This window comes from Dreissena polymorpha, chromosome 3, assembly GCF_020536995.1.
Source record: "Dreissena polymorpha isolate Duluth1 chromosome 3, UMN_Dpol_1.0, whole genome shotgun sequence".
Taxonomy (NCBI): Eukaryota; Metazoa; Mollusca; class Bivalvia; order Myida; family Dreissenidae; genus Dreissena; species Dreissena polymorpha.
This window is the reverse complement of record NC_068357.1, coordinates 93505435-93518385: the sequence shown is the minus strand read 5'-3', so window position 1 is coordinate 93518385 and position 12951 is coordinate 93505435. Positions and strand designations below refer to the sequence as shown.

The following is a 12951-nucleotide window of genomic DNA, read 5'->3' as shown; positions in this document are numbered from 1 at the left end:
TTCAAAACATTTGTGCAACATTTAAATTAGTATTATGTCAAAATAAGACGAATTGCGTATCTCATGAATGTTTTTAATCAAATTTTTAATAGGCACCTTAGCTGGGCCAGCTTAATAAATAGGCACAACCTCCACGCAGATTTCATTGGTAAATGACGTCATAATTTATTGGACTGTTCCATTTTTTAGTTAGTAAAGGGTTGAAAGAAAATCTAAATTAAAATTTCGTTTTTATTAGAGTCTAACACCTTGATAAATATTCATACTGTCCAACATAACAATCCTACAGTAATAAAAGCCTGAGGCCAAAGGCTCTCAAGTACATGCCAGACCTTATGCTGTTGATAAACTTTGGTTAATTGTCCCAAAGGGTTAATGTTTACATTTCTAAGCTCTCTCTTTATGTTTATCAGAGAAAATGTATCTCCTTGAAATAAAACAGACACTAAATTCTTGAGAAATTCTCAGTTATAGGGACTTAAGGGACAAATGCATTTTGGCCATCATTAAGGAAGGATAAAAAAATTATGTGTTAAAGGTAAGACTGCGTTGGAGAGTGGGTCATGTTGGTCATCAACACTGCTTCTCTCTTGTAACCTGACACGTTCTTAAATGGACCATCTTTGGGTATCACATTAGCTCTTGAAATATGAATATTTCCTTTGATCTCATCAATTGATAAACCGGTAGTTCTACCCTGCTCCCGACAGAGATCTGGTATAGCTTTAAAGTTAATAGTCCGCATCTGATGTCCATCAAATTTTCTGACACGTATTTCATCATCTTCATGACAGTTTATAAGATGCAGTATCATATTCTTGAAGCATGACTGTTTCTCGGGGCAGTAATATCACACCTATGTGGACATCTTTTCCTGTAATAAATGTAATAATGTTTCTATAAACACAGACAGACCGACCGACCGACATTCATCCAGCAAAACAATATCACCCTCTTCTTCGAAGGGGGGCATAACTAAGATAATAAGAGTATACTATTTAACGTCGACGTTTGGCAATTTAAACGTTGAAACTGACGTAACGTCAATTTTGAAAACAACTACCCTCCCCCAAGTTTAGAGTACTCGCCAATGTCCAACCAGGGTACGTACTTAGTAAACAATAGGCCTTTAAACTGATTATTACTTAATCACGGAAAATATGTGCATTTGAAGGCAGAACAAAGAAATTTCTATAATTCGAATTTTTAATTTTTATGTCCCCCACTATAGTAGTGGGGGACAATTGTTTTTGCCCTGTCTGTTGGTTGGTTGGTTGGTTGGTCTGTTGGTTGGTCTGTTGGTTGGTCTGTTTGCGCCAACTTTAACATTTTGCAATAACTTTTGCTATATTGAATATAGCAACTTGATATTTGGCATGCATGTGTATCTCATGGAGCTGCACATTTTGAGTGGTGAAAGGTCAAGGTCAAGGTCATCCTTCAAGGTCAGAGGTCAAATATATGTGGCCAAAATCGCTCATTTTATGAATACTTTTGCAATATTAAAGATAGCAACTTGATATTTGGCATGCATGTGTATCTCATGGAGCTGCACATTTTGAGTGGTGAAAGGTCAAGGTCATCCTTCAAGGTCAGAGGTCAAATATATGTGGCCCAAATCGCTTATTTTATGAATACTTTTGCAATATTGAAGATAGCAACTTGATATTTGGCATGCATGTGTATCTCATGGAGCTGCACATTTTGAGTGGTGAAAGGTCAAGGTCAAGGTCATCCTTCAAGATCAGAGGTCAAATATATGTGGCCCAAATCGCTTATTTTATGAATACTTTTGCAATATTGAAGATAGCAACTTGATATTTGGCATGCATGTGTATCTCATGGAGCTGCACATTTTGAGTGGTGAAAGGTCAAGGTCAAGGTCATCCTTCAAGGTCAAATATATGGGTCAAAATTGCTCATGTAATGTCACTTCTGCAATATTGAAGCTAGCAATTTTATATTTGAAATGCAGGTGTATCTCAAGGAGCTGCACATTTTGAGTGGTGAAGGGTCAAGGTAATCCTTCAAGGTCAAACGTCATATAGGGGGACATTGTGTTTCACAAACGCATCTTGTTGAACATAAAATTGTTAACTGTCAATTTTTGTTTTGAGCATTTCATTTTTTATATATCAATTGGAAAATCAAATGCTCCAAGAAAAACACTTTTTTACGCAGGGGATATATTAAAGTCGACTTATGTGCAATTCATTGGGGAGCACGTGCATTAGCCAGCAACAAAGACCCATTGATAATATTGCAAAGCCAAGCAGTCTGTTCTCAAAAAAAGATTTAAGAATGAATAAAGATGAAATTATTATCCCAAAAATGATGAAATAAAATGTTGTTTTTTAGTTAAATTTATTTATTTATTAAATTAAATTGCAGTGACAAACTTTCTGCTATCAATTGATGGTTTAAGAATGAATTAAACGTCATTTTTTCTCCAAAAGAGCGTGGAAACTAAACTGATTTTGAATGAGGCTTTTTGTTAACGTCAGTATGTTTGTATACACATGTGTCTTGCATCTACGTGCACATGACAGTCAAACGGAACCCCATAAACATGTTCATTTTAATGTGTTTCATTTGTTTGTGCATTTCCACGTGTTCCAAAATAGATGAATTGCACCCATATAGGATACAAACATAACTCAAACAGGGGAAAATGTCACCGATGAAAATAATCCCATTCAGGGTTCCCCTTTTTCTGCATTGTGGGTTACCAAACTGAAAACTATTCTCCGTACAAAATTTAATTTTATTTTGCTATACGCCGTACACATCAGAAGCTATTCGCCGTGCACAACGAAGTTTCTATTTTAGCCAAACATTTGCATACTAACTAGATTTTTGGGCTGAAGCTTTCAAAAAACGATAGTTTATATAATTCTATTTGCACACCATTGAAAAATTTGGCAAAATTAGTATACTTTACTCTGACAAAAGGAAAAGATGTCCAAAATGAACTTAACTTTTGGTACCAGGTAGCTGATTATTGATCTATTTCAACACTCGAGTGTATTAATAAAGAACTCCAACTACTTACGATAGAAGTTTGATATGTCCACTATTCATTTGTCACGCAGTTTTTGGAAAACGTTCGCGATAAAAATGGTATAACTTGCTCTTTTCACGAGCACTATCTCGGTTGTTTTGTTTATTCTCGCTTCGCTGGTCATCTATTTCCGGTGGTGATGATACACAGTGATATAAACCCGAAAACTTGGAAACTAAAAACCAAGATGGCTCCTGTCTTGATTTGTGCACTAAAGATTTAATGCACAAAATATTGCAGTCTACCAGACTCTCTATATTACACATACCAAACAGCACAAGAGGTACATTTAAGTAGTTTACACTGTATAATAAACGTGCACAGATGCTATATATAACCACTGACTGCCAACTGAGTCATCTCAATTTCAGTCTTTTCAATGATCTACATGTAGTAAATCAGCGACATTGATTTTCCAGAAAGAGAATTGATCATTACTGACTTTCTCATCCAACAACGATGAATTGATTGTTTTTGATCATCGTGACATTGATAGTTATAATACTATAATAGTAATGTAATGTAAATTAAAATTTTGAATTTTTTTTGTAATCAAATCAGTTATAATCGCTCATTTTTCATATGCAATACATTTCATAGACACTGTTTTTATGTTCAAATTTGGGGCCTGTAGGGGAACACACAATACATATTCCAAATTGAAGGTTTAAATAAATAAAAAAAATAAAAAATCTCAACATTTTGTTCATCTTCAATGAAGCTCTTTAAATTAAACATTAGTAGATTTATTCAAATCATGCATATTCTCAATTTAAAGTATTTGTTAGCACAAACACAGCATTACTAGTTTACCAATTTTAGCTAAAATGACGCAATTTTTCCCAATTTAAAGGGACCCACCCCCATTCCCAAACGGGTGAAAAAAAAACCTGAGACAACGACCAAGCATTGAGCGGCACAATCTCACTGGTTTGGCTGAAAGAATGAACTAACAAGCGCACAAAATAACGGGTGCCACGCTCGGCTGCAAAAGCTTGTCAGATTAATTTTTTTTAGAGGTCACAGTGACTTTGACCTAGTGACCCAAAATGGGTGTGGCCAATCTTGGTCATTGGAAGAGTTGTCTTTCTTTTCACGTCTCAAAGGGGCAGCGTCACTGAATACAAATTATGTAAAAATAATCTTTATCATATTTTCCTAAAAAACACACCTCTTTAAGATTAAACAAGCAAATTTGTTGAATTGATATCCCCTGTCAAACATACGTTTTGTGACACACACAATGCCAATTCTATATCCCTTTCCATTGCGGGGGGGGGGGGGGGGGGGGGGGGGGGGGAGGGCAATAAACAAGAACACGGAAAACGGGTGTCAACAGCGCCCTTGACCTTTGACCAAGTGACCACAAAATGGATGTGGCGTGTAGAACTCATCAAGGTGCATATACATATGAAGTTTCAAAGTTGTAGGTGGAAGCACTTTGATTTTAGAGCCAATGAAAAGGTTTTAGCACAACACCCGCGGACGGTGGGCAACGAGCAGGCTATGACAATACCTCGGGTTTTCTCCGAAAACAGCGGAGCTAAAAATGTCTTGATTTTGTTGTTGTTTACTTTCTCTATTGTTTTCACTATATGGAAAGCAACAGTGATAAAAGTTTCATCTAAGATTAGCCTATGTCATCTGCATTAGGTAATCAGGGATAACACTCCACCTACACTGGATTTTCTTTTCAATAGACTTCCTTAAAGGGACCTTTTCACAGATTTTGGCATGTATTGAAGTGTGTCATTATATGCATTATATTGATAAATGTAAACATTGGATCTAAAAAGATCCAGTAAAAAAAAATCAGTAAAGAATTAAACAAGAATCATGTTTTTGAACCACAATGCCCCCTACTGCGCTTTAAAGACGCACGGAAGCTATTTTAGAAACAAGGTTATAATTTTAATGTAAAGGTCACAGTGACCTTGACCTTTGACCTAGTGATCTCAAACCATGTTTGATTGTAGATCTCAATGAGATGCATGCACATGTGAAGTTTAAAGAACATAGATCCAAGAGTTTTCATTTTATGAGCAAGGTTAAAGTTTTGGGATAAGACACACACATACAATGACAAGCCCAAAACAATATACTCCCTGATCATTCAATCTTGGGGCATAAAAAAAAATCCAACCAAATCTGGTAGGATTTTCTTGCGATGGCAGAGATTGTATGTGAGAGCAAGAAACAACAACTCTGCGTGGGGATTGTTACTGAGTCTGCCTTATTTCAAAACCCAGCTGTATTAAAATTTTATTATTGGTGATTATATCTCTTTAGAATGCATCCAAATTAACATTGTTTAAATTGATCATGTATTATACGAACTGTAAAATTATTTCAATTTTAGATGTTGAATTGATTCTATTTCTGGGTTAAAAGATTGTAAGCTTAGAACCTAAAATAAAATCAACAAAACCAACCAATCACCCAATTTTTTTTTTAAATCAGAATAAGGTTACCACATTTTTTCGGCTGTATGATTTTTTTAAAACCCAGACCTTCAAAATAAAAACTTCATTTAAATGATCAAGTGAAAGTAAAACTCCAAAATAATAACTGATTATCATATATTTCATGATTGTTTTAGGTTGGGTCTATTTATATTTTATCAGGTTAAACAAAGTTCACTTTTCTTTTGAAATAAGGCAGTCCAAGAGACAGCTATATTCCACTTTGCCACTCTTCTGACCTTCAGGTGGTCTGGACTTTTAAGTTAAAGTGATTTAACTAATGCCTTCTGCAGATTGTCTCCATGACATAAACTTTTCATTACCATCCTTACATAGTTAAAGGATATAACAAGTAGACACAAACCTTTGACCCTCTGCAAATCTTTTCCGTGATCTTTTCATCAAATTTCATGAAAATGCTTCAAAGAATAAAAGGGCTTGCATAAAACGATTGAAGGATGTGCATGAAAAGTTAATGTCATCGAGACAATGTGCAGAGGGTCAAAGGTTTGTGTCCACTCTGAATGTCCTAGGATATAACAAGTGGACACAAAACTTTGACCTGCTTCACATTGTCTCAATGACCTTCGCGTGCCGGTCAACTCATACCTAAGTCAACTCGCACAGTAGTCAACTCGCACGTTTTTTGGTCAACTCGCAGTCTTTTTTGGTCAACTCGCACGGTTTTAAATCAACTCGCACCCCCCCAAAATCTATTCAGAAATAGATGTAGGATATATATATATATATTATGATCATTAGTTTATATGTGTAAATCAGTGGGTTTGTTACCATTTTGGTAATGGGCCGGGTCCCTTTGAACTGGGAAGATTTGTGGCGTTTTGACTAAAAATGGAAATAAGTACTGTTGCTGTGTTGCTAAAAATGCTTCAAATCGAGAATAGAAATGTTTTCATTAATATTTTTACTAAAGTTAATAGACATGATGTTTTTAACCAGGTTTTCCGAAGGAAAAAACTGGTTATTAGATTGGCGAATGCGGGCGGGCTGGCTGGCTGGCGGGCTGGCTGGCTGGCTGGCGGGCTGGCGGAACAAGCTTGTCCGGGCCATTACTTTGTCGTTCATTGTGAGATTTTAAAATAATTTGGCACATTTGTTAAACATCATTAGACGGTGTGTCGCGCGAAAAAATTACGTCAATATCTCCAAGGTCAAGGTCACACTTTGAGTTCAAAGGTAAAAAATAGCCATAAATGAGCTTGTCTGGGCTATAACTATGTCATTCATTATGAGATTTTAAAATCATTTGGCACATTTGTTCACCATCATGGGACGGTGTGTCGCACGAAAGAATCACGTCAATATCTCCAATGTCAAGGTCGCCATGACTTAAAATAGATTTATTTTAAAACAAACTTACAAAGGGGGTTAATTTTGTTTGTTCATTTCAAAAGTTCAGTTTGAGTTGTCTCCCTTTATCAGATTTTTTTTCACAATGAAAACCTGGTTTTGTGACAATTTTGTCCCTTGTTTTTATTATCTGAATATATGGTTGTCAAAATTAAAGGGACCTTCTGACGTTTTGGTAAATTGGCAAAATTTAAAAAAATGTTTCCGATTCAGAAATTATTGATGTAGTTAGGATATTTGTGAGGAAACAGTTGAGTAATACTAAATATTTACCATGCTCTAAAACATCCATTATATGCATCTTTTGACAATTTAAAAACCTAAATATTATAAAGTGTTGCAGCTCAAACGATTGAATTATTTAAAGGGTTATGTTGTTGTCAATATAAAGCATGTGAATGACAAACTTCAACACATGCCAAAATCTGTGAAATGTCCCTTTAATGTTTCTTTTACACTTAATTGTGGTCCGTGTTTTTTAAGGGTAATATGGGTAAGAGGTGTGTTATATACAACGACCATTAATTAAAATTGCCTAACAATATATATTTATAATCAATAAAAGTTATTTGGTATGTTAATAGATCAGTTTTGCTGTAATGTTTGTCACAACACGGACAACAGTGTAAAAGGTGTTGTATACCGCACAAGATTCAATTAAAGTTAATTTATCATGAAATTAATCATTTTGGTGTAAATCTTAAAAAAAAATATATGAAGAATACAATTAAGTGTGTGTTTTTTTTTAATATAGATTTTTTTTATTGAACTTAACTCTGAAAGTGTTTTTCATTTGAGTGTTTGCATAAATTACTTACCTAGAACTAATTAACACGTCAATATTTGGACTAAGGTATGAGTTGACTACCATGCGAGTTGACCAAATAATGTGCGAGTTGACTACCGTGCGAGTTGACTTAGGTACGAGTTGACTGTAAACCTGACCTTCACCTTTTAGCCAAGTTTCATGCAAATGCTTCAAACAGTATCAGGGCATTTTTTCCTGTTTTTGTGAAGCTGCCTTGGCCCCCCCCCCCCCCCCCCCCCTTCCTACCATTGTGAAAAAAATGAGTGGCGAACTTTTCAAAATTGTGAAAAAATGAGTCGCAAACTTTCTATTAGTGTGAAAATTAGAGTAACAAACTTCTTAAAATTGTGAACATTTGAGTTGTGAACTTCTTGAAATTGTGAAAATTTGAGTCATGAATTTCCCAAAATTGTGGAAAAGGGCTATTTTCACAAAAGGAAAAAAGCCCTGCAGTATAGGAGAACTCGATCAGGCACAAAAATAGACTGGCTTTTGACCTTGAAGTGTGAATTTGAACTTTACCTTGCTTGACTGACTTATCCCTTTTGTTTGCTTCATGACCTTAACAATTGATGCAAGTTTCTTGAACATCCATGAAAAGGTATAAGAACAACATCACGGACACAAAAGTGTTGCAGACTCAAAAGTATTACGAACAGATTGAGAAAATTACTATAATGAGAAAATTACTATAATACCATGTCTCGCTTTGCGGCCCCGGATTAGAAATAGTTTTAAAATAATTGGTTCAAGTCTGGAGTGACTGCTCGCAGATTTATATTTGTAATTATGATTTCACATTGAATTGAATACATCATCCCCCTTTTGGCCATTATTGATTCTTTTTTACTCTTTATTATACACTACATTGATATCTGCCAGATAAAATGCTACCGGATACATTGTTTTATAAAACTTCAACAGGAAATTGTTATATCAGCCAATGTTTGGTAATATTACTTGGAATCAACACTTAGATTTTTGGTGCAATATAATCAGATTCAACGAAACAAACAATTTGATACAAAGATGTCATATATTTTTGACAGAAACATTTACAAACACAGCGAAACACATATTTTACAAGTATTAAGCGCAAGTGCTCATGACGTCATTATTTAGTAGTCAAACATAAAAAATCATATTCATTCCCGCTAAAAATGCAGCATTTCAGCGATAATGTCATTATTTCTTTCAAAATGGAGACGAAGTTATGATGAACAGAAAAACAGATGACTGCCTGATCGTATTGTAATATATCAGGCTTGGTGAGAATAAACTTAAGGTTTGGCAAGCTTCACCATTATTTTATTCTAAGCCTCGCCTGATGTCATACAAAACAAATAGAGAGTAACTTGTTTTCCTCTACCAACTCGGGTTTTGGTACACAATTATGATTAGCAAAGCAAAGCCCAAAATGATGGAAAACAATCATACAAGCTGTAAAACAATAACAACGCATTTCAAACTATCCGCTAGTATAATTGATCCATAAGTATTCCCTTGACTTAAATATATCAGAGCCACTTAAAAAGCAAACAAGGGCTGTTTGTAAAACATGCATGCCCCCCATATGGGCTGTCCGTTGTAGTGGCAGCAATTGTGTGAATACGTTTTTTGTCACTGTGACCTTTACCTTTGACCTAGTGACCTGAAAATCAATAGGGGTCATCTGCGAGTCATGATCAATGTACCTATGAAGTGTCATGATCCTAGGCAAAAGCGTTCTTGAGTTATCATCCGGAAGCGATTTTACTGTTTGGGTCACCATGACCTTGACTTTTGACCTGAAAATCAATATGGGTCATCTGCGAGTCATGATCAATGTACCTATTAAGTTTCATGATCCTAGGCCTAAGCGTTCTTGAGTTATCATCCGGAAACCATTTAACTATTTCGGGTCATCGTGACCTTGACCTTTGACCTAGTGACCTCACAATCAATAGGAGTCATCTGCGAGTCATGATCAATCTACCCATGAAGTTTCATGATCCTAGGCATATGCGTTCTTGAGTTATCATCTGAAAACCATTTTACTATTTCAGGTCACCGTGACCTTGACCTTTGACCTACTGACCTCAAAATCAATAGGGATCATCTGCGAGTCATGATCAATCAACCTATGAAGTTTCATAATCCTAGGAGTATGCGTTCTTGAGTCATCATCTGAAAATCATTTTACTATTTCGGGTCAACGTGACCTTGAAATTTGACCTTGTGACCTCAAAATCAATAGGGATCATCTGCGAGTCATGATCAATCTACCTATGAAGTTTCATGATCCTAGGCGTATGCGTTCTTGAGTTATCATCCGGAAACCATTTTACTATTTCGGGTCACCTTGACCTTTGACCTAGTGACCTCAAAATCAATAGGCGTTATCTGCGAGTCATGATCAATCTTCCTATGAAGTTTCATGATCCTAGGCATATGCGTTCTTGAGTTATCATCCGGAAACCATTTTACGATTTCGGGTCACCGTGACCTTGACCTTTGACCTAGTGACCTCAAAATCAATAGGGGTCATCTGCAAGTCATGATTAATGTACCTATGAAGTTTCATGATCCTAGCCCTAAGCGTTCTTGAGTTATCATCCGGAAACCACCTGGTGGAGGGACCGACCGCAGACCGACAGACCGACATGTGCAAAGCAATATACCCCCTCTTCTTCGAAGGACGGCATAATTAAAAGCATCGCAAAAAGTATGTGTTGTCGGCAGGATTCGAACCTGCGCGGGAAAATCCCAAAAGATTTCAAGTCTATCGCCTTAACACCTCGGCCACGGCAACGTTACACTGGCTCTTCAATCTTCGAAGAAATCGCGGGAAATCATTATGGGTGCGCTACCTTAAAATTTGCTATTTTACAAGAATATGTGTAACCATTCAGTTTTTACTGCAAATAATGCATTACTAAAAATTGGCAGGTGGAAAACAACTTATATATGCTCAAGAACTTTAAGTGTTCTAGTTTTTCATGTTGTTTTTTTATCAAAATGTATTCATTGTTTTCAAAACCTATTGCAATACCAGTTAACAGTAGTGCAAAAAATAGATATCATGGTTAGCGTACGTACACAGAATAAATTGGTAATTTTAAACTTAACAAAATGATATGTAACATTAAAGTTATTTCTATTTTAGTAACATTTCAATAGGTATAACATATCTTCTATTGAGCTTGCATGACGATTAAGCTGAACGGAATTCACTGGGGAGGGATATCATGTTTAGTCTATTTGAGGCGTATCAACCCTCACCAAGTTCATTTCTTTGTTTTATCAATGACAGGAACAAAGAAACACTGATTGTTTTTTATGATAAACCTATTGAAGAACAATGTGCTTATAAGCTTATGGCTGCCTTTTGTATGCTGACATTTCTTTTAAATTTGAATTTCAAACTACAAAGTCATTTAAAGTGACAAACCACTGGGGAGGGATATCATGTTTAGTCTATTTGAGGCGTATCAACCCACACCAAGTTCATTTCTTTGTTTTATCAATTACAGGAACAAAGAAACACTGATTGATTTTTATGATAAACCTATTAAAGAACAATGTGCTTATATTATAGCTGCCTTTTGTATGCTGACATTTCTTTTTAATTTGAATTTCAAACTACAAAGTCATTTAAAGTGACAAACCGGTACCTTCAATCAATATGTAAAGCTATACTTGTTAAACAATAGATAATATTTTGAACCAATAATGCGTTGACAATTAAGATAGACAATATAATTCCATGTGTTAAGCTATAGTGGAAACAATATTTTTACTGCAGTAATTTTGAATTGCAAAACAAACACCATGTGCAATGCAAAGTGCTATTATAATAGCATAAATAAATCTCAATTTTTGGGGGTAAAACCAGTTGTGTATTATTCATTACACTTATCATATAGACCTTGAATCCAGCCATCAAACCATTATGAAGTCATTATAATTTAATAACCATGATATAAAGTTTCACATTTTCAATGATCACTTTTTCATAAATTAGCTATCAGGAAACTATCATGATTACCGTAGAGATCAGCAATATCTCGTAGAGATCAGCAACATCCGCCTACATGTCGTATTTGTATATTCTTTTACCAAAGTTAATTAATAAACAAGGGCTGTTTGTAAAACATGCATGCCCCACGTATGGGCTGTCAGTTGTAGTGGCAGCCAGTGTGTGAATACGTTTTTTGTCACTGTGACCTTGACCTTTGACTTAATGTAAGTTATCATCCGGAAACCATTGTACTATTTCGAGTCACTGTGACCTTGACCTTTGACCTAGTGACCTGAAAATCAATAGGGGTCATCTGCCAGTCATGATCAAGGGGGGAGTGAGAGGGGGGGTATTATGTGGGGTTGTGGTAATTTATTAGATGTTTAAAAAAAAATTGGGGGGGGGGGTAAGGGGGGTGGGGTATGAGAGGGGGGTATAATGTGGGGTGTGGTAATTTATAAGATGTTTAAAAACAAATATTTTTTTTGGGAGGGGGGATGGGGAGTAGGGGGGTGGGGGTGAGAGGGGATATACTGTATAGTGAGGTAATTTATAAGATGTTTTAAAAAAGATTTTCTTTTTTTTTTTTGGGGGGGGGGTGGGGGGTAGGGGGTTGGGTCGAGAGGGGGGTATAATGTGGGGTGTGGTAATTTATTAGATGAAAAAAAATTGAGGGGGTTGGGGGGGGGGGGGTAGGGGGATTGAGAGGGGGGTATCATGTTGTGTGTGGTAATTTATTAGATGTTTAAAAAAATGGGAGGGGGGTGGGGTCAGGGGGGGGGGGTAGTGGGGTGGGGGTTGAGAGGGGGGTATAATGGTAGGGTGTGGCAATTTATAAGATGTTTAAAAAAAAATTAGGGGGGGTGGGGTGAGAGGGGGTGGTATAATGTGGGGTGTGGTAATTTTTTAGATGTTTAAAACAAACAAAAATTGGGGGGGGTGGGGGGGTGGGGGGTAGGGGGGAGTGAGAGGGGGATATAATGTGGTGTGTGGTTAATTTATTAGATGTTAAAAAAAAAATATTAATTTTTTTTTTTTGGGGGGGGGGGATGGGGGGTAGGGTGAGAGGGTGGTATAATGTGGTGGTTGTGGCCAATTTATAAGATGTTTAAAAAATATATTTTTTTTTTTGGGGGGGGGGGGTGGGGGGGTAGGGGGGATAGGGGGTGGGGTGAGAGGGGGGTATAATGTGGGGTGTGGTAATTTATTAGATGTTTAAAAAAGAAAAAAGAAAACAACATTGGGGGGG

The 12951-nt window shown here is 36.2% G+C and overlaps 1 non-coding gene across 1 annotated transcript; it reads right to left on the bottom strand.

Annotated features, from left to right (window-relative positions):
- Window positions 1-10411: 10411 nt before the first annotated feature.
- Trnas-uga (transfer RNA serine (anticodon UGA)) lies at window positions 10412-10493 on the bottom strand. The gene has a single exon. It is a non-coding gene; the product is annotated as a tRNA-Ser (tRNA).
- Window positions 10494-12951: the final 2458 nt, after the last annotated feature.